General features: G+C 40.3%; 1 protein-coding gene across 23 annotated transcripts in view; it reads right to left on the bottom strand.

Moving 5' to 3' along the window:
• Window positions 1-19,385, bottom strand: part of gab1 (GRB2-associated binding protein 1) — a 68,126-nt gene that overhangs the window by 35,348 nt on the left and 13,393 nt on the right. For 2 of the 23 annotated variants that reach the window (XM_083538696.1, XM_083538705.1), the window contains exon 1: window positions 11,860-12,143. The exons of 11 other annotated variants lie outside the window; for them this stretch is intronic. The gene's annotated coding sequence lies outside the window, so the exon portion shown is untranslated. Of the gene's footprint in view, window positions 1-10,229; window positions 10,942-11,859; window positions 12,153-16,945; window positions 17,292-19,385 lie in introns of those variants that run through there. 10 more of the 23 variants (XM_083538698.1, XM_083538706.1, XM_083538690.1 and 7 more) reach the window with 10 other exon arrangements.

Below are 19,385 nucleotides of genomic sequence, written 5' to 3'. Positions count from 1 at the left end.
CGAAAGGGGGAACAGATAAGGAGGGGCCACAAAAGCGCTTCTGTGTCTTTTCAATAGCCAGAATAATCCTCCTTTGTTTTCGCTTAAAAAGTAAGAAAAAGACAGGGGTTTTTATCTCTGTGTCTATTTTTGCGTCCGCTTTTCACACGTCCTAAGACAGCCGTAGCGGCAGCATGACGGAGGCAGATGCGCAAATGGATCGACCTCGTAAAAGGTCACGTGACGGAGAGACCGCCGTGCGGCTTCTCTCTTTTTTCCTCCCTCTACGCAATCAGTGCTTTCTTCAGGCATTTCTCTCTCGCCCTCATGTTTTAGCTCAAAAAGAAGAACAAAATCTTTGCTTTCGCAAAGCCACTGCCGGCCTTGAGCACTGAATACATGTAATACAGCATTGATGAACTGCTGAGGACAAAGTGCCGGGTTTACCTTCACACGCTTCAGACAAGTGAGCCGAGCAGACAGACAAACGAAAAGTGAGCAGACAGACAAAGATGGAGAGAAACAGAAGAGACAGATTTAGTGTAATATATATTTATTTATATATATATATATATATATATATATTTATTTATATATATATATATATATATATATATATATATATATATATATATATATATTTATTTATATATATATATATATATATATATATATATATATATATATATATATATATATAAATTACACACTTTCATACTTTATACTTAATATACTTTTATACTTTATTTTATTTTCTAGTTTTCATGTTTTCATGTTGGACAGCATTTCAGTGCATGTCGGTAGTGAACTACTACAGACGGAAAGTCAGAAACAGAGAGAGAGAGAGAGAGAGAGAGAGAGAGAGAGAGAGAGAGAGAGAGAGAGAGAGAGAGAGAGAGAGAGAGAGAGAGAGAGAGAGAGAGAGAGAGAGAGAGAGAGAGAGAGAGAGAGAGAGGATGTGAGACGGAAAAATGGAGAGACAGAGTAGCAAAGAGCAGAAATAAACAGAACAAGACAGAAAACAGCAAAAAGAGAGCAGATACAGACAGAAACAGAAAAAGTAAAAGAAAAACAAATCAAAAGAAAGAGAAAGAAATCAATCATCTGTTTACAGAACAGCAGAAAAAGAGCAGAGACAGACACAAAAAGAAAGAGGAAGACGGAGAAAGACAGATCAAGAGAGAGCGCGCGAGAGCGAGAAATCAATCGTCTTTTCTTTTCTCCAGAATATTTACGCTCTATGCGATGTAGAAACCTGACCTTGGACGTGTTTTGAAAAAGACAAAAGTATGAGTTCAGGGTGAGAGTCGTCCTTGTCCTCGTCTCAGCCTGTTCTTGCCAAGGAGCATTAAAATAAAATAAAAAAACTTATCTTACAGTCACTTCTCCGTGTCCTTCTAAACTCATCACTGCTTCAACATACATCACCAATCAGTTCTGTAGAGACAAAACAGCAGCAAGAACAGCTGGCAGGACAGATTGGACAGGTATAAAGTGCTGGGAATCAAAAGACGAGCAGTAGACATCTAATTCTCAGTTAAACTGCAACCTGCAAAGGCAAATAAACCTCAAAGAACATCTGCAACCACAGATGTGGCCAGTTGGGGCAGAGGTGGGAACAGCTAAGAGCCTCTTCATGTTTCTAATAAAGATAATTGATAAATCCTGCATGAAATCAGACTCTGATATCATTAATAAAATCAATCGACATTAAGCCATTAGAGAAATCTAATGTATTTACAGAGTTCTATATGAAAGTTACAGGAATTTAAAGACATTTATGTTGACTTGACCCCATTTACTCCTCAATCTTAACTTTGACCCCTGCACAATTCAACACCACACACACAATGTTATATTTCTAACCATATTATACATGGGGGGAAAAAATGTCAATGAGTAATAAAAGCAACCTTTCCTGAAGTAAATGCATTCCACACACATACACACAATACAAACCAGTGTAGCTTATTGCTGTTCAATCATCAAATAAATCTCCACAAGACAATTATTCATAATCAACATGGCCAGCTTGGTCGACTGAATCCTGTTCTGGAGGTCACCACCCGTCTCTGTCGTGTGCTACACACTCCTACACTCAGTGTACAAGTGCTCTGCTTTGGAAGTGGCATGTAAACAGAGACAAAGCATGATGTACTGACCAGCTGGCTCACCCTGCTCCTCAGAGGTTATTAAATTAGAGCTGTAACTCGGCTGAGAAATTGCCTGACCCAGCCTGCTCTCAATACGCCTTGGCAGCCTCGCAACACTTTCACACATCCGCCACCGTCCAAGAAGGAGTGGGAGAGAGAAAAGAACAAGAGAATAAAAAAACAATCAATCCGTTACCACTGAGGAGAACGCTCAAGAATACACGCCTAACACTTGAGGTGCTCTTCAACGTCTAGAGAAGATGAGAAGGTCATCTATCACACCGTTATAGAGTCCGACAGAAGTTCGCGTATAATGCGGTTTTTAAAAGCGTGTGGTTTTATCAGGGGGCTGCATTTTTATTGCATAGACCTGAAATGAAGGGGGTTCTCCCTGTAACGGTTTCCTGTGTGGAGTAATCATGGGCTTACAGTTCCTTCTTAAAGGAAAACTTGAGCGTGAACATGTTTATCTTGAAATACTTTTGGGTGTGTTGAGCAACTGTGGCGCTGATTCGTTATTTATTTTTGGACGTTAGTGGTTTTCTGCTGCACTGCACTGTCACAATGCTGATACAATGACATTTAATTAAAGAAACAAATACTACACACTATAGACAAAATTATTAAGGAGACCTGACTTTTCCAGCCATACTTCAGGTGGTTCTTTCATAAACTGATACCACAAAGTTGGATGCACTCAATTGTATAAGATGTTTATACAAATTTGGTAGCATTCCATTTTCCTTTCACATTAACTAGGAGCCTCAAACCTGTTCCAGAATGACAATGCCCCTGTGTTCAAAACCAGCTTCAAGATTATCTAATTTAAATGGTCTGAAGTGGAAGAAATTGAGGGACCTGCTATAGAGCTCTGACCTCAACCACAGAGGTGGTAGCTTAGTGGTTAAGGCTCTGGGTCCTGATCGGAAAGTCGGGGTTTAAATTCTGGTATAGAGCAGCTGCCACTTTTGGGCCCTTGGGCAAGGTTCTTAACCTTATGAGCTCCAGGAGCACTGTATCACGGCTGACCCCGTGCTCGGACCCAAAAGAAATCGCTGGGATATGCAAAGAAAAAATAATTTCACTGTTTTGTAATGTATAAGTGACAAAAAAAAAGGCTCTTTCTCAACCTTTAAGATGAATGGGAATGGCCTCCTCAGGCCTTCACACCCTACATCAGTACCTGACTTTTCTAACACCCTTGTAGTTGAACAATCACAAATCTCCATAAGCACACTCCAAAGTCTGGTGGTTATTATAACAGCAAATAAGAACAAAATCGGGCATGGGATGTTCAAAAAGAACATACTAATCCTTATGGTCAGGTGTCCACAAATTTGTCTGAATAGTGTATTTTTAATGAAGTGACAAATATGTAAAAGACAGGAGGTGGAGCTGTAGGTATCTGTAGGTAAGATGTTAAGGTTTTCGTTGGAAGTGACAAAGATGGACAAGATTAGAAACGAGTTTATTAGAGGTACAGCGCATGTAGGACGTTTCGGAGACAAGGTGAGGAAGGTGTGATTGAGATGGTTTGGACATGTGTAGAGGAGGAACATGGGGTATATCGGTAGGAGAATGCTGAGGATGGAGCCACAAGGAAGGAGAAAAAGAGGAAGACCAAGGAGGAGGTTTATGGATGTGTGAGGGAAGACCTGCAGGTAGCTGATTTGAAAGAGGCAGATGTAGAGGACAGAGGGTATGGAGACGGACGATCCACTGTGGAGACCCCTAATGGGAGAAGCCAAAAGAAGAACAAAACTCTGGTTTGTTGTTAGCACCAAAAAGAGCTTATTTTCTCACATGCCATCCATATACTTCTAGTAATATTCAAACAAAAACAACAAAAGTATAGAAGTAGTAGAGATGTCAAACACTGGACTGGACCACTAGTTCAGCATAAAAGTGCTTCAGAAGCAATCTGATCCTCCTGGTCTATATAAGGACTACGGGACTAACGCCCTGAAGCATTACGCTCTTTAGATAGACTTGAAATTAGAACTAAATTCTACTGCACCACCATCAGTAGACCATCATTATGGGTAAAGTAGGAAACACATAACCAATGTAAAAATAAAGAAGCACTTTGTTGATGTAACAAGATGGATTAAGGAATTCCTTTAAGAAAAATGAGGAGATGAAAAATATCACTGTGCAATGATTCCCAGAACAGGGCACTGACATTTCTGACAGACACAATTACACATGCATGTCTTAAAAACAATTTAATAGACTTTTTTTGAACAAGACAAACCACAAAAATGTGAAGTATTTTCATCTCAAAAGACTGCTGATACATGATATTCCTCCATTCTGGGAAAACATTCCTGCAGTTTCATCCTCTACAGATAGTTTCTTACCAGAACCGGCCCAGTTACATCCAAATCTTTTTTTTTTTTTTTTTTGGACCTACTGTGAAAGAGGGTATTCAGAGTTCAGTTCGGCTTTTCACATGACTGTTTTTGGGAAACCGGGCCTCTTATCCTGTAATCGCAGTGCTCCGAACACTCTGGCCAGGATTCTGGAATTACATTGTTATTTATTTGCTCTAGTGCACATTATTTTCCAGCCAGGTTTGAGGACCAACATGCTACAAGTTAGAAACTCGCCTCACACTGCGGCTTCCTCTGTGACCTCTGAAAACAATCATGCTCTCAACCACAATCTTTAAATGAATTACGTAATCTGTGACTTTTATGTTCAGTGACCTCTTAAAAAAAAATAAAAAAAAAAAAAAAAAAAAAATGCAAGATTGCCCCTAAGCATAGGCGCTTTTTTTTTTTTTACAGAATCACATTAGGGTAATTGCTGACTCTGAGCTTCTATCGATATTTAAGCAGATCTGACATTTTTCAAAACATTCCATTAATTTGTCACAAACTCAGAATTCACATTTTGTGGATTTTAATATGAATTTGTTATCCTAATGTTTGGTGGACGGTTGAAGGATTGGAAGGTGGTGTGTTTTATGTCTCAAACAATAGCAAATTTAGCATTCAGAAAAAACACTACGTGCACAAAATTATGGAGACACCTGACGGCACCCCAGGCGTCCTCACCTCACCTACATCAGTCCCTGACTTTACTTAAATGTTAGACTTTACTCATGTTAGTTCTCACTCTCCAGTGTTCTGTATTGTTTAAAGACTATAATCACACTGTTGATGTCACCCAAATGAGGATGGGTTCACCTTTTGAGTCTGGTTCCTCTCAAGGTTTCTTCCTCATAACATCTAAGAGAGTTTTTCTTTGCCACAGTTGCCACGGCTGCTCATCAGGGATAAATACACATCGTTTACCTTGACTGTTGATTTCTGTAAAGCTGCTTTGAGACATTGTCTGTTGTGAAAAGCACAATAGAAATAAACTTGACTTGACTTGATTTAAACTCTTGTGTTTCCACAACCACTCTTCAAAATCTAGAGGAACATCATCTCTAAAGAGAGGAGGTAATTGTAGCAGCAGATGGGGACAAAATGTGGATTAGAATGTTAAAAAACACACATATACAAAATCTTCTGGTCTGGTGCCAATAAACTTTTGTCAATATATTGTATATGCATTTTGTCTCTGGCACTAAAACAAATCAACAATTTGATCGTGCCCCCAACATCCAGAGTACAAACTGTCAAGAGCAGATAACATTGTCCTCCAGATGTTCTAAATGTTGTGGAAAGCTGGCATCAAAGGTCTTAGAGCCAAATGTTTCTTTTTATTGATTCATTGTTATTTTTCGATGCTCTCCGTGATATGCGTTTCAATATCTAATGCCAGTATTGCTATATTATTCAATTCAATGTTATTTGTATATAATAATATAATTTGTAAATAATATAGCAATATATATAGCAATATAGCAATAATAAAGCAAAATGGCCAGTATTACTATATTATTCAATTCAATGTTATTTGTATACCACTCTTAACACTGAGCATTGTCCCAAATCAGCTTTACAAAAATAAACAAAGATTTTATTTTTACTGCTAGAAATTTGTCCATATACATTTATCTCCAATGAGTAAGCCAGTGATGAAGGTGGCAAGGAAAAAGACGAGATGGTTGAGATGAACCAAAGAAAAAAAAATAAACCTCTCATACTCGTATTAATCGCATGAACATATTGCCCAGCTCTAGTTGCCATCATGCCTGTGCATGAGTTAGCACTAAACAGCTGTGTCAGCTCATGCCAGGATCCAGTCAGTAGCAGGTGTTGGTCAATATTTGGAACTTCACTAAGGGTATCGATGGAAAACAGAAAAAAAAAAAATCCCAAATGTCCAATTTGAACACGTACAAAACATTCTGTGGAGTTCCTATTTAAACTTAACGTTAGAAATGAAAATGTGTACCTGAAAGTGTTCACCTCCGTCCCTGACACTTCTCTGTGCTCATTATTTCTTTAAATAAAACTCCTGAAATCTAAGTGCACTACAGACTAGAGCTGTTCTAATTTAATTCCAGACATACCCACAAACGGAAAAAGGGTGTATGTGAGTGTGAGTGTGTCTGGTCCTGATGTTGCCAAGCAGCTAGGTGCTGTGTCACATATGAGTAAGTAAAATGTCACTGGGAATAATAAGTTACAATGACCGACTAAATGTCTCTGTGACTTTCAGTACAGTGGCCCTGAGATAGGATTATTTTCATCTTCCACCTTTATTGAACTATGGATTAATGGATCAAGGGATGTTAGATAAACTCAACAGGGCTACCTGAGCAGAAAGAGAGAGATCAGCATTAGGGAAAAGTGGATTTAGGTGTAAATACTTAAGTCTCTATTCAGGGCGTATATCAGTACCGTAATTTCCGGACTATTAAGTGCACTCAAATATAAGCCACACCCACTGATATTTGGAACATAAATACACCGCACCTGTCTATAAGCCGCAGGTGTCTACACTGAAACTAATGAACTTTACACAGGCTTTAACGAAAGACAGTGTCTGTTACACGGCTTGTATCTAAACAGTAGTCTACCAAGAAAGTCATTGTTCACTGTCTTCCTCCTTCCTTTCACAACTATTTCTTTCGAGAGTTTTTCTTTTGGCATCGTCGTGCGTTTAAAAATCACCATCAGTGAATCTTTTCTCCTGATGCCGTGCAGCTCAGAACACAGGTGAAGTGTGTTTTCATGCCCGGTTGTTTTCAGCGTGACGAATGATTCGCATTTCCTGTAGACAGTCCGAGTGAGCAGCAGGTCAAACGTCAGAGGAACATCATCCATATTTATGATGTGGTGCGGCCCGATTCAGTGGGAGCGCATGTGATTTAATATAAAGAGTTTCAGTTGTTCACCTGAACCTGTTCAGCAATTTCATTGGTCTAATGTTATGGGGCTCAGGTTTTTGGCTTGAAGTTTGTGAAACCGGGAAAAACCCAGGAAAAATACATAAATTAGCCACTTCATTTTTTAAGCCGTGGGGTTCAATGAGTGGGGAAAAAAGTAGCGGCTTATAGTCCGGAAAATACGGTAATCAGATTTCCTAGTCGACTTGCCAGCTGCAAATTTGTTTGATTGCCTGGACCTTCACCAGGGAGATGAGAGCACCACTCGTACACGTCGCAAAATATAATTGATATATGAATCATAGGTGGAAGCTCGGTTAAAAAGTGCCTGCTTGAAATGTTTGATTCTGAATGGTCAAAAGTATTGACCTTTCCTTTCGTTTGTGGTTCTTCTCTAAACAGTTACCACCAAGCTGAAGGCGCACAATTGTACAGGACGTCTTAAAATGGGGAGTAATAAAATTTTGCGTTCACTAGAACTCAGAAACCCAAACCTACATAAAATATATTGTTTACATGGTGTGGAGAGGAAGATCTTGAGTGGCCTGCTATAGAGCTCTGATCTCAACCCTACTGAACACATTTGGGATGAATGTGAACGTTGAAGGCACCTCAGACCTCCTCACCTCACCTACATCAGTACCTGCCTTTCGTAACACCCTCGTGGCTGATGAACACAAAAATGTCCACAAGCACTCTCCAAAATCTAGTGGATTAGAGCAAATTTGCACTAAATGTTTAATGCGATGCTCAAAATAACACATTCCATACGACCACCCACTTTTCACATTAATATGCTCCTCCTGATACTGTCCAGCTAAATGACTAAATGTCCTTAATTAAAGAGCTGAATTAGCATGTATAATAATTGATATGAAACTTCGATTCATAGTTTCTTTGTAGCCTGGAAAACACACTTATCTGGAAATAAAATGTTGGTTCACTCCATCACAAAAATCAATCCCACAGCAACAATGCTAACCACTGTGATTTATGATCAGTGTGATCTTTTCGCATTTCCCTAACTTCTTACACTAAAAAAAAATTGAAAATACAAGGAAAGAAGTAACAAAGCGTGATAGTGTGCAAGAGGAGGGATGGGTTCTGTGTCAAACCTGACCATGAACACGATGACCTTGGGAGCAGCCTGAGCAGCTGTGTGGTCCATCCCTGTAAGAACACCCAGCATCAATCCTTTTATTCATTAAGACCGGGCCAAGCCCTTAAAAGCTTAGCCAGGAGGCCAAAAGGCCGAGCTAGCCCATGAAACCTGATAACACGGGCAAGCAAACCAATCTTTCACGTGTGTGTGTTTGGCAGCAATCACAATCTCCCTTACCACCACCAAGTTTAGCTTTATTTTGAACGGTAAAGTTCACAAACCTCACATCAAAGCATCAACAAAACTGCAAAGTCGGCATTCAGCGCATTATAAAAGGAAGCGCATGGAGAGTGTACGGGAGTGGTGTTTCTGTCAAACATCTGCTGCTCAACACTAGTGCATGGTCTCTACAGGCTACAGAACATCTCCAGCTGTATAAATAGCACATGCTTCAGAACAAATCACCTGCTGAAGCTAAATAAATAAATTATGCTCATTAAGGTCAGAATGGAGGTGTGGAGGTACACAGGGGTTTGCATCAAGCCAGGGTAGATCGTGGGTGTTGTGCAGAATGAGAGAAATCATAAAAACACAACATATATAGACAAGCAAGTCAATCAATTCCATCAATATGATTCAGAAACAAGCAGACAGACGTTAGCGCACAGTGCTCCTGCTCACTTTCCTCAAATTCCACACATGATGCAATGCAGCGACTCATACTCGCTTCTATTTTTACTCGTCTGCTCTCTTTCCTTTAAGTGCTGCAATTTGTTGACTCAAATGCCATCCAGACAAAATTCATTAATTTTATTTTTAACTCTATGGTTGCTTGGATGTGTAAAAAATAAATCAATAAATCAGAGCAGAGCAACACAATGATTTTACAATATTGTGGAAAACTTTGTCACAATACACTTTCCTGGGAAATCAGAGCCATATTTTTAAATTCGCATCATTATAAATCCTGGTTCAAATTAGCCAATGGCAATTTTTTTTACATATTAATTTTTTTAGTGTTTGGCAAAACATTGTAACAGATATCATGTATCTACAATATATCGATTGATATTGATAATCGATTGATACTGGTGCTTGAAGACAAACCTCTGCAACATACAAAAAAGTATTGGGATGCCTGACATTTCCAGCCATATGTGGTCACCACAAAGCTAGGAGATCCAAACCTGTTCCTGCATGACAATGTGCTCCATTAAGGTCTGGTTTACATGAGTTGGAGTCAAAGATATTGTGCTCTCTTCTGCTTCTCACCTCACCTACATCAGTGGCTGACTTTACGAACTCCCTTGTGAATGAAGGAGCACAAATCTCCACAAACACACTTCAAAATCTAGTGAAATATCTTTCCAGAAGAGTAAAGGTTATTACAACAGCAAATTGTGACTAAATGCGGAATGGGATGTTCAAATATGAACACAAATGATTTTTTTATTATAAGACATCAGTAATCATATTCCTTAGTCATCTTGCTCTCCATTGTGTTCAATTTCATTATTAGAAATGTGAATAAAAAACAAAAACAAAATCATAACCACATGCAAAAAAATTTTTAAATAAAGAGTCCACATCCACTCGGGTGTGACTGGTCAACCAAAAAAAAAAAAAAGTACAATGTACACTTTATAGTCAGACTTAAACATCATCTCACCCACACCCATGCAAGGTGCAAGAATACAGTCCTACTTACCACTTTATTGAAACAGTTGTGAATGCAAGACAGAAGCCAATAATTGTGTCAGACTGCCAAAGCCCACAAGGTTGGACTCTAATGATCCTCTAAAAAAAGAATGTAGGGCAAAGCCAACAATTTAAATCCAGTAAAAGCGGTTCTTCCCAAACGCTAGTCCACTGTTTACAAAAGACAGAAACCTGAAAGACAAGTGAAGTTCAACCCACGAGAAGCATAAAGAGCGAAAAGATCCATTAAAGCCTGTGCACGGAGAGAGCTGGTTAATCTGGCATGACTGCGCTTGTCCAGTTCACAAGGGCGAGCGAAGGAGAAGTTGAAGGACGGCGAGTGAACAAAAGCAACAACGGATAAGACGGGGAATATGGGGGATGGATAAGAGGTTTTATTAGCAGTCTCTCCTCACGCGGGTCAGTTTCGTCCTGACTCTCTCCGTCTCTCTTGCGATTTCCTTCGGCAGGACGCGAGTCAAAGCTGAGCACGGGGCCAATGCGCTTCAAACAAAACCAAGTGAGGCATTAACCAGACAGCTGGGGAGAGAATGAAACAACTCGACATAAGCCGGAGGAAGAAAGAGACTTGGGTTTAAACATTAACCGTGTCCTGTTGAGCGTTTCAGAAAAGAGTCTGAAAATAAAGAAAAGAAAAAAAAAAAAAACAACACAGGCTGCATCAGGAGACTGCACTTCATTTCCTGTGGGCAGTGTCCAGTGATGCACCTCTGATACAGGAAAACAGAGTCTTTTTTAACACTCACACACCGACACAGTGGGGCAGGCTGGAAGTTTCCACTTTGTTGGCGTTTTTTTATCTTCCTGATCATCTGTTCCAAACACACACTCTGAGAAAAAGACTTCCTGTTTTGCCTCCATTGCTCCACTTGTGAGCTGGACTTGTGTGGCTGGACACATCTAACTTTAGACATGTTTGCGTCTGTGTGTGTGTGTGTGTGGGGGGGGACTGTTTCCTTCATACAGCAGCAGCTCAGCTCAGCTATTTGCTCCCTAATTTAAAGCAAAACACTCACTGGTGTATGGATATTGTGCATATATACACACAAGCATTACGCACTCTCACACACTCTAGCAATATCCTTCCTCTTCTGCCTCATGACATTAAAGCCATCAATCACAGCACAGAAAATAAAACCCAAATAACTGCACGTCATATTCTACAGTTTTGCAGAAAAGCCCTGGCTTGCTTACCTCAGTCGGTCAGTTAATGAGCGTTTTTGAAAAGGTCGGGAAAGCTGCATGGCTGCAGTGGAGTGTAATACCTCCGGCCCTGCTCCCCTTCTGCTCCAACAACGTAATGCAATTTAGCCTGAACCGCATTGACCGACGCAGGAGGAGGTTTCCTCTCTCCATAAACACGGCTCCGATTAGAACTACTCTCAGGAAAGCTTTTGCATTACATAATGTAGGATGTTAAGACAATCACAGCCTGTCCTGCAGGGTCTCTCCCGCTGTCCAGGATCCAGAGCCTCTAAAAATCATAACCGTAACACCACATCGCAAACCCAGCTACACAAAAACAGGATAGCGCCTGGCAGACAGAACGCCGCGGCACAAAAGAAACCTAAAGCGGATGCGGCAAACAATTCCAGTGCAACATGTAAGCGGGTATTTACCTGTTTTGATTAATTGTTGACGGGACTTGGAGAAGAAGAGAAGAGAAAAAAAAAAAAAAAAAAAAAAAACAGCGGTGGTGAGTTGTTGCTGTTCAAACTTCTATTGAAGTTCTCGGTCCTCGCTCTCACTCTCTCTCACTCTCGAGCCAAGCTACAACTCCCTGATCCAATAACCCCTGACCCACAGGAAGTAGACACAATGGACTGAAAATAACGAGAGAGGGGGAAAGAGAGAGAGAGCGCGCGAGCGGGAGGCAGGCCACCTCCTCTCTCCTGCCATGTCCCTCTTCTCCACTCACCCCAAGCACAACAACACTCTCTTACATATGGTGCTCGAGCCAGGCTGCGGTCATCCACCAAAAATACTTTCCATCCGATAACTCGGCCTCATTCTTCACATTCCCTCTGTGATCTCCAGGCTCCACCCAGATACAAGCGCTGTGTGAGCCCCCTTGCATGCAAACTGTTCAAAGAACATTTTTCTTCCAGCAATGGTCTGATTTCACTTCATTTCTGCAGCATAAAGATCAGCTGGGACTCCTAGAACACCTCGAATATAAGGACATATGAAAAAGACAGCCACTGGTGCTCTGTCGCTCTAGAGTTCAAACACTATAGACGGATAGGAGAAATACGTTTTGCCATTTCGTAACCTTTGACTCAACTGTGTGAATCCCTGAAACTCAACATTATTGAGATGTATTTGTTCGTTTTCATTTGTTGATGATCAGGAGACAACAGGGCTGCAGTCATCCTTCTCCGTTTGTATAAAAGATGTCTGACTTCATAATTTCTCTAATAATCCTGTGCCATCGTCGAAAGGATGGCACAAGATTATTAGAGAAATTATTTCCTTAGAGTTCTTGACTTGTTACACTCATCAGACTACTGAAGCGTTTCACCAAGTTTGGACTCCATACCTCGATTATATTATTGTCTTTTTAAGTAATATTTGGAGTTTTGGCATGTAATTTTATTGTATTCTATTATTATTATTATATTATTTATTCATTCATTTTTCCCTTCCTTTTCTCTCTCCCCTCTCGTCTTCTTTTTTACTAGCATTGTAAAAGTTGGCCATTGTTTGTTGACTGTAATAAAAAAAAAAAAGATGTCAGACTTACTAAATTAATGATCAAAAGAATGTAATCCACTTCAACTGTGATCATAGCTGAAGCTACAGCCTTTAAGACAAATGCAACAAATTATTTCATTGCAACAAACTCAGTAAAAAAAAAGTCCACATTTGACATTTTTGGCTCTAACTGAAGAACTTCTGTAAGACGGAGACCAGGAGAGAAGATGCAGCCTGTCTCACACCCACAGTCAAAATCGGAGGTGGAAGATTAACGGTTTGGGGTTGCTCTGGAGCAGGGAATTTTGGATGAAAGGAATACTGAACCAACATGGCAACCATTCCATACTTGAACACCATACAGTTCTGTCTGGACTGCAGCTCATTGGAACCGACTTCACCATACTGAGGAGAAGCATATGTACAAGCGCTGTAAGCAATATTTAAAGAGCCAACAGTCGGCTGGAGTGTTATCATCATGGAATGGCCTCCTCAGTCACAGCACCACATCACCAGGTCAGAAAAAGTATTTCAGCTGAATGTTTGAAGAAAATTGTTTCATTCAAAGAAAATGAAGTGTAGCATCTGTACATTTAGATATTTGTTTGGTCAAAGTAAATCTTTATGCTCAAATACTGTTAAATTACCTACATTGTTGCAGACAAACAAAAGGAACATGTATGCGTCTGTTAAAAAACAATAAAAACTAGGCGTTTCCAAACTTTTGACAGGCACTATAATTATCAAACCTTACATATTGAGCTTTATTAACAGAAAGTCTGTTTATATGGTTTAACTGTCTTGCTTCTGTGTTGGTTTACTTAACTAAAGAGGTTGCTTTATTGATCGATCATGTTTGAAATCAATTTAAAGATTTTCTTAGATTTATACGAACTACTTCTATCCACAAAGTGCAAACAGAACAATTGTTTTTGCATAAAACCTTTGACAGATGAGACTCGCCCAATACGCAGAACAGCAGTTCACACTTTGTACTAAGTAATCGTATTAGCATTTTCCATCCAGCATCGGACTATGGTAATTACGGATTGACGACGAAGGAGTTCATAAAATGTTCTTGAAAAGCACCTTCCCCTCCAGACATTTCCAAAATCTTACATCCAGCAGCTACACATCTTAGACAATAACCCCATAATCAGAGTCAAAGATTGACCAAAGATTAAAGTAATGACACACTTGCACTACACTGCAGTTAAAACAAACTGGATGTGGTTCAGACTGAACAGTTCATCCTGTGTGAGAGAAATAATTCAACGATAATTCCTGAATTTTGTAAATTGATAGTGTTATATAGTAACCAGGCATGAGACTCCCTCTGCTTTCAGGAAAAGTGTTACGTGACGGAAAACAGACACACACTCGGCCGGTATCAGTATATTGTTACACGTGTAAAAAAAATAAAAAATAAAAAAATAAAAAAAAGGATTGGGACACCTGATTTTACCATCCCTACGTGTCTCTTCCCTAAAATGTCACCACAAATTTGGAGGCACACAATTGTATGTAGGATGTCTTCAGAGTGAAAAAATTCACTTGAACTAGGAGACCCAAAACTGTTCCAGCATGACAATGTCCCTGTGCACAAAGCCAGTTTCTTTGCTTTGCTCATACTACAGAGTTCTGAGCTCAGGGCTGCACCCCAGGCCTCCTCACCTCACTTACATCACTTTATTATCACCCTTGCGGCTGAATATGCACAAATCTCCACAATCGCACTCCAAAATCTGGTGGAACATATTCCCAGAAGAGTGGTGGTTATTATAACAGCAAAAGGGGGCTAAATGGGGAATGGGATGGAAATGGGACTCTTTGAATCATGCTCTGCATGTGACAATAAACAGTGTAAACATGGCATAATTCAATCTCCGACTCATGATAAGACCAAATCACATTCAGCACACAAGCTAGGGCTGATGTGCAACCAATCTAATTGCACCTCTATGACTAAGGAAAAGAGAGAGGGCCACTCAGGAAATGGACTGCCATGCCAAGGGGAGATAAGCAAACACACATCATGAAGCATCCTTGACACACTTCTGCTGTAATTAGATAAGTGCTGAACAATACCCACTGCGATGGCCGTCGTAATTTATTAGCGTCAAATAGCAGGGCAGAGAAACAGGACAAGCAGGGAAACCTTTTGAATCGTTTCACGTCTTTGGAGTAGGTGCAGGAGTATAGAAAGTGACTTGACCTTGAAGACATGGACACACACACACACACACACACACACACACACACACACACACACAGCAGAACAGAAGAATGTGTGGTTTGTTTGGGTTGGGTTGGCGATCTGAGAGAGGGCATTTCCAAATCAATAACGACAAGTTTATTTGAAGTATTTAAAATGTCCCAGAGCTGTTGGTCACCTAAAACCTTTTTGTTTATACAGGTGGAAATTGGCAGAAGCTCATTGATGTGCTAGTCTTCCTTTAAACCTTGCAATTCGTTATGAAGTTCTCAGAGGAAAAAAAAAAGTTTCATAAAGCCCTAAAGAGTAATGAAGCCTGGTCTCAATACTAAGATGACTCGCGCTATACATAGCTCTGCTTCGGCTTTCCTCATCTGCTTCTCCCGATCATAGAGACAGACCATTATACATCATTGCCTGGTGTGTCACAGCTGCTTTTTCCATACATTGATGGAATGCAGGTCCATCTCATACACGGATTCCAACTGTGATGAGACTCGAGCACGTCGCACATTCTTTTAATGCTGTGGTTTTACAGCTCAAGGCATTTAAACTTTTGAGCCAGCTCTTCAGTGTATGCATTTATCCAGTCTTAAACATTTGAGAAAGTTAGCTCAGAAAACACACACACACACACACACACACACACACACACACACACACACACCCCTGAGCAACGTCGCTGCTGTTAATTCTCAGCTATTCGTAATGTCGAACCAACAGAGCATAAATCAGACGTTAGGTTTTCCATGTCGTGTGGGGTAGAAACAAGGTCATTGATCAATAGCTCTTAACCAAAAAGTATATCCGAGCTTCGCTCTGTCCCTCACGCACCTTTGAAACTGGCCACTCTGCCAATGTTTACAGTCTGCAGCTCTTACGTAGAAACAATGTCTCAAAATAACCGCTGCGTGTCACGGATTTTTGTATACGGGTTCGTTTAAAAAGGCCGTCCAAAGGTCAAGAATTACGTCCAAGAGCCTGTGCGGATTTAGTCATCTGACCAGGATAGAATAATGGCATTTGGAAGGAAAAAAGTGTGTGAAATCGGAGGCGAGGCATAGGGTGGATATGCACACACACACACACACACACACACACACACACAACACTGTGGTCTTTATTGCCATATTTTCATGCCTTCCCTACTTTTTTCATGGTAAACGAGGTCAGCAGTGTTGCACTCTGCCTGTATGAGTATACCCCCCCCCACCCCCCCACCCCTTCTGTTGCACACACAGTCACATGTCTTTGTCAAAGCTATGGCATTCGCATTCAACACATTCCTCTCGTCTGACTTGTCTCTGTTCGCATGAGTGGAGCTCTGACTTGCTGAAACTACAGCCAGCTAAAACAATTTCACTTTGTTTACACCACTGTGGCTTCTCCAGGCACCGTCATGGCCCGGCCCGGCCTCCTGGTCCTGGTATTGTGGATCGAATTGTGTGTTAAAACACAAATAAGTACAAAGTAAGCACCCAGATCTGAAATGTGAATAGATTCTATTAAAAAATTATGAAAAAAACGAATGTCACTTCTGACGCAGGCGAGACGGCTGTAGGACTGGACTACATCATAACACAGTGACTGACACACTGATGGCCTTCCTGTGGGTTAAAGTTGAAAAATCCGTTGAGAGTTTAATCTCCTGAATCAAGATCTAATCTGTAAAGGGAGTGTTACAACACCTGCAGGTGACACCTGCTCAACCAAAATTCCGCACCCAACAAAATACACAAGTGTGCAACACAGCAATCTGTCCATACAGAGTTTATAAAGAAAGGATGCACACTGACCTGGACTCCTGCCTGGATGTAGAACGGTAGCTTCTAAGGTGAAAACGACGAGCTGATGTGGCTTGAGCGCAGTCTGATATTAAGGAAGAACCCGGACCAGATAGAGATTGTAAACAGGATAGTATGAGCCACACCTTTCAAAGTTGCACTCGTAAACACAGCGCATGGATTTCATTAGAAGTACATTTCTCTTTCTCTTTCAATGCAATCACACACATGCAGACGGTATCTATGTTTTCGTGGTATCGGTGATGGCATGGCGCCAGGCCGAGGCTATCGAGTCACGCTGTGCAAAAGCCCTGTAATGCAATCAGGCCGAGTGCTGTACTGTCACAAGGGACAACTGCTAAGAGCTCTCTCTCTCTCTCCTTCTCTTTTTCTCTCCCCCTCTCTCTAGTCAGTGCAGGGGGGAACAGCAGTGACCCAGCCTATACGGCCTGACGATAACCTGAGGAATTACACGCTGCAGCAGTGGCATTTCACAGCTTGCCTTTATTCGGCCTGCTCCTACACACCCGGACCCTGCTGAAACTCCACATCATCCAACCTACATCTCGACACAGCCGGTCAACAAACAAACGTGCAGTCATTTTCGACATTTGGATACGCCAGAGATCCTGAAACACGGATTCGCACTTTCGGCTTCCATCAAATGCTTTTATCCAGAAAGACTTGCTTCCAGAAGTGCATGTAGATTCTGACGAGAGTTGAAGACGTATCCTTATGCTCCTACAAATGAGTCAGGATCTATGTGCAATGTCAGGACTAAATCCTGTTGCCAATTATTTTACAAAGAGACATTTCTTATTGGTAGAGACCAAGTTATTTTGTTTTTTATTATTATTTGTATAGAGCTTTTAACAATGGACATTGTCCCTAATGAGTGAGCCAGTAGCGCCTTTGGCAAGGAAAAACTCCCTGAGATGGCATGAGGAAGAAACCTTAAGAGGAACCAGACTCAGCAGAGAACCCTCCTCATCTGGGTGGCACCGAATATCCATTCATTACAGTTAATCATTGTTGTAGTGATTAAATCAGGGCTTCTGCAGGTTTCACAAAGTTAAATTCAACACTTAAGACCTCTTTAAGACCATTAAGGATAAATTTTAAGACTTAGATCATGACTTTAATATACACAAATAACTTGTTAGCAACTGGCCTTAACCAAACAAATACCTTTTTTTTTTCCTTCAAGTTAAGTTTCGCTAAACTTGCACTTCCTCATAGCTGAAAAATTATTTCCATTTCACGTCTGTGGTACAATACGAGAGAGACTTGCGTTAATTAATGAAAGCTGATTGCCTGTTGGTCTCATTAGTTGTCGTAATGCAGTGAATTATATTTCAACCAGCGAAAGTAAGAACTACAACACCACAGAAACCTACAAACAAAAACAGTCTAAAGTGCTGCGGGAGCATTTCAATGAGCATTAGAGGTACCGATACCGATATTGGTACTGATTTAGGACCTAGAACAGTGAATTTAAGACCTTTTAAAGCCTAAAATTTCCTAAACCATTGGGGCAGACTGTTGATCTTAATTACTGTCTAAAACCATCCTCATATTTCTTGTGATGCTCAGTAATTTCATGGATCTAAGTGTTCCTTTTGAATGTATTGAATTCATTATGAGAATTATGTTGAACACTCTGTTTAGGACTGAATAGGTGCTTGCAGACTGACTCCTTTTATCCTGCCTAGTGAAGTGCACAAATAAGTCTCAGAACCTCAAACACTTGTGTAAAATCTCACACCGGTCTAATTCCAAGTGTCTCAGTGCTCAATTACGAGCGCGGGTCATGGCGATGAAAAATGTATTTCTACGCACTCAGCAAGATTTGTTTTTATGATAAATTACATTACAATTTATTCAAAAACACTTGCGCTGCTATTGATTGGACAAGACACATTATTACATTATTATTACAAGATTCCCAAAATGATTGCAAGCTGCATTCTTCTGATCTTGTAGGCGCATTTAGCAGTGTTCATTAAGCATAATTGCTAATTTTGATCATTACAAAACCCCAACACAGGACAGAGTTATGTAGCATCTTATCTACACTATTTCATCCTGTGCATTTGGTTAAGAAAAATAAATAAAAATTTTAAAAACACTCACAAAAACATTTCAGTATTACAGCCCCATTGCAACCATTCTAATCATTCTGAATAAAAAAATTTTAATCTAGAATTTATTTTAGTCTTTTTACGTCTTATAAAAATCAAACGACATCCGTTTGCTGCCCACTTGTTTTTAGGTTCCGTTCTGCCTATCAATACACGTCTTTTCAGTAGATAGTGTGTCAGTCGTGACGTATCGGTGCAACGCAAAACGCCATCATGGCATGAGATTTGCAGTCTGAGAGCCTGTTTGAAAAAAAAAGGCCTATAAGATTGAGTGTTGTAAATCTGACCCCAGATTTACTTTAATGCACATG

Source organism: Silurus aristotelis (genome assembly GCF_946808225.1).
Source record: "Silurus aristotelis genome assembly, chromosome: 4".
Taxonomy (NCBI): Eukaryota; Metazoa; Chordata; class Actinopteri; order Siluriformes; family Siluridae; genus Silurus; species Silurus aristotelis.
This window is presented reverse-complemented; position numbering and strand designations above follow the sequence as displayed.